We start from the raw sequence: 3,282 nt of genomic DNA on the forward strand, positions 1-3,282 counted from the left end.
ACGCCAGTCGATCATCTCATACAAAAGTGAGGCCGAGTGGGTAGGGCTGTGACAACCGTGCACTCTGTCGTCACTACTCCTGATGAGTGACCGAGTGGACGGGATGCTGTCGGAGTACACCTATCCTCCTACCCCAAATCATAGATGGGGGAGCGCAATGCTCTCAACTCCCGGTACTCAAATACGGGGAGGAATCCCTGCCGGATAACACGTTGTGTCACACTACCCATGAGCGGACCAACGGTGCCTAACAGAGTCCTTGCTGCAACACACTCAGCCTGAATCGACCACTAACCCATGAGTGGTGGTATGTGCAGATCCATGTAACTGGCGATGTGCTCAACAATAATGGAGCGGACTATTGCACAGCATGCAATCATGCAAATGGTGCATGACACTAACCACAAGAATATCCTGACCTAATCCACATATATATAAAAATACATCAAAGGTCAACGAATCCAAAACAATCCAAAGGTATACAGAAGGTATAAAACCTAGGTCCTGAACATGGTCAAGCATGGCATATCACTACCCCTATAAGCATGTATAAACAGGTAAAATATACCTGAGATGCAAAACCAATCAATCAATCAAGCATGTAAGATTTGGGTAGTGATTAACCGTAACAGATAAGAAACACAATTAATACAATGTGTTAATTTAATTACTAAGCATATCAAATGACATAAGTCAAAAGTACCCGCCTCCAATAGGAAAAGTCCAATCAGTCCAAATCCGACGTCGAGATACTCGTCTCGCGTCAAGGTCCTGTATATCAAACATAATGTCTAGTTTAGCTATTTCTATAATACCACAATTAGCCAAACTACATTCTAATCCAATTAAAGAAATTTAAATTGGATCCAACTAATCCTTCCAACAAAATTAATGAACCCTAATTAAATAAAATCAGTGGGTCCACCAGGGTTAGTTCCTTAACCCTAATCATAACATGATATTAAAAATCTAAAGCTAATCCAATCTATCAATCTCCAACATAAACCTAATCAATATACACGAAGCTCAAAAACCCTAAACCTTACCTCAAATTTTTCCGATGCCTCAGTGCTGCTCAAATCCTGAAGAACTTACTGTCGAGACCCGGAGAAGCTTCTGTGGGAAAACAGTGACAAGTAACATAGTTATCAACCAACAAATTCAGCACAGGATCCAAATCAAAAATCCAAATACCCCTTTTTGCCTTACCTAACTCGCTACACCCTGTTCTCCTCACTGCCGGCGGTTGGTGGCGAAGAAGGAGGATCCAGTGGTGATGTCTAGGGCAGAAATGTTTGGCCGGCTAGGAAAAATTCCAATGGTTGGCAACCGAAGATCGGCAGGGCTCATCTAGGGCTTGCTTCTGCCGTGAATAGGGCGTCTCCGAGAAAAAAGGAGGCAAGGCCGGCTGTGAGCTCAAACCTAGGGCACAGGCAGAGGAGGAGGTTCGGTGGTGGCGAGAGGTGGCTGTCGGAGAGGGCATCGGTGCTTAGGCTCGGCGTCGGGTCGGAGTGACGGCGATGCGGGTGGCCGGCGCTCGAAGAAAAGGAGAAGGAAAGGTCGGCGAGTCGCGATCGGGGACCGAGAGCCGGCAGTTAGTGGTCGAAATCTCTCGGCTAGGGCGACGGCAGTGGCGAGGGAAAGAGGTGAAACCCTTAGCCGAGGGCTATTGTACAAAAAAAAAGAAGAAGAAACCTCCGCGGCCGACGGTTAATGCTCCGGCGGTTAGGGCTCGGAGGCGTCGGCGCAAGGGGAAGAAGGTCACGGCGTCGAGGGGTTTCGGCGAGGTAAGAAAAAGAAAACAGATAAAGAAAATAAATAGGAAAAAGGAAATGTAATTATAAACATTTCCTCGCTTAACTGGGGTAGCCAAAACAGGCTTTTCTGGGCCCTATTTTTATCCCCGTGAACTCGTCCATACGAGCTCCGAAAAATTCCCTAAAAATTTCCAAAAATTCTGAAAAATTCCCTTATTAATATTTCCTATTTTTCGGTATTTTACATTCTCCTCCACTAATAAAAATTTGGTCCCCAAATTTCAGTATCTACCATCAGCAAGTACTAATAACCGGTAACGATTATAAATGCTGAACGGTGAATTAAATCACACACCTCAAGTGAAAAGATGGGGACATCGAGCTCGGATCGTATCCTCGAGCTCCCAAGTAGTCTCCTCGTCCGAATGATACTGTCATCCGACTTTAACCAGCCGAATAGTCTTGTTCCGCAACTGACGTTCTTTCCGGTCTAGAATCCATACCGGAACCTCCTCATAGGTGACGTCAGGCTGAAAGGAGAACTGAGATTATCTATTAACACATGTATCAGATCGGGTACGTATCTCCTCAGCGTAGATACGTGGAATACGGCGTGAACGCCTGCCAAGGACGGCATTAGTGCCAACCGATAAGCTACTGCTCCAATCCTTTCCGAGATCTGGAAAGGTCCAATTTATCGCGAAGCTAGCTTACCTCTGAGGCCAATCTCTTCACCCCTTTCGTGGGTGAAACTCGTAGAAATACCTGGTCGCAAATGGAGAACTCTAAGGGTCTCCGACTCCGGTCATCATAACACTTCTGGCAGTCTTATGCCTCTGACATCCTCTGTCTGATAATATGGACCACTTTGCCTCACGTTGAGCTCTATGAGGTCTCAACAACTGGGTCTCTCGGATTCTCGTCCTGATCGACGACTGAGCAACTATGGTAACAAGAATACCCTGCTCTGTCTGTCCCTGTTCCTCAATGTCTAACTCAGAGAAATCCTGAATCAAATCAGTGACCACAACTCGGTGGCAAGCTAAAGTCCCTCTGGACCTCTAGCTAAGTGCATCGGCAACCACATTAGCTTTTTCCCGGTGATAGCTAATGGTACAATCATAATCCTTCAGGAACTCCATCTATGTCCTCGGTCAAAGATTAAGTTCCTTCTGAGTGAACAGATATTTGAGACTCTGATGGTCAGTGAGAATCTCAATGTAATATCATACAGGTACTACCGCCAAAAATAATAACGGCCAACTCCAGATCATGAACTGAGTATTTTCTTCTCAGGCTCCCTCAACTATCGAGAAGCATATAAGAACGCTCTACCGTGCTACCTTAGAACAGCACCCATACCCTGTAGAGACGCGTCGGTGTAGAGGACAAATTCGTCCTCTTCTGAAGGTAAAAACCAAAAATCAAAGCCGACACTAGTCTCCGCTTCAGCTCCTAGAAGCTGGTCTTGAAATCCTCAGTCCAAGTAAACTTCACGCCTTTCATGGTCACGCGTGAAAGTAGC

At 45.8% G+C, this 3,282-nt stretch overlaps 1 long non-coding RNA gene across 1 annotated transcript; it reads right to left on the reverse strand.

Moving 5' to 3' along the window:
• Positions 1–732: 732 nt before the first annotated feature.
• LOC122012744 lies at positions 733–1,237 on the reverse strand. The gene is made up of 3 exons (XR_006120314.1): positions 1,210–1,237; positions 1,047–1,113; positions 733–771 (listed from the first exon to the last, which is right to left on the reverse strand). It is a non-coding gene; the product is annotated as an uncharacterized LOC122012744 (long non-coding RNA).
• Positions 1,238–3,282: the final 2,045 nt, after the last annotated feature.

This window comes from Zingiber officinale, chromosome 1A (genome assembly GCF_018446385.1).
Source record: "Zingiber officinale cultivar Zhangliang chromosome 1A, Zo_v1.1, whole genome shotgun sequence".
Taxonomy (NCBI): Eukaryota; Viridiplantae; Streptophyta; class Magnoliopsida; order Zingiberales; family Zingiberaceae; genus Zingiber; species Zingiber officinale.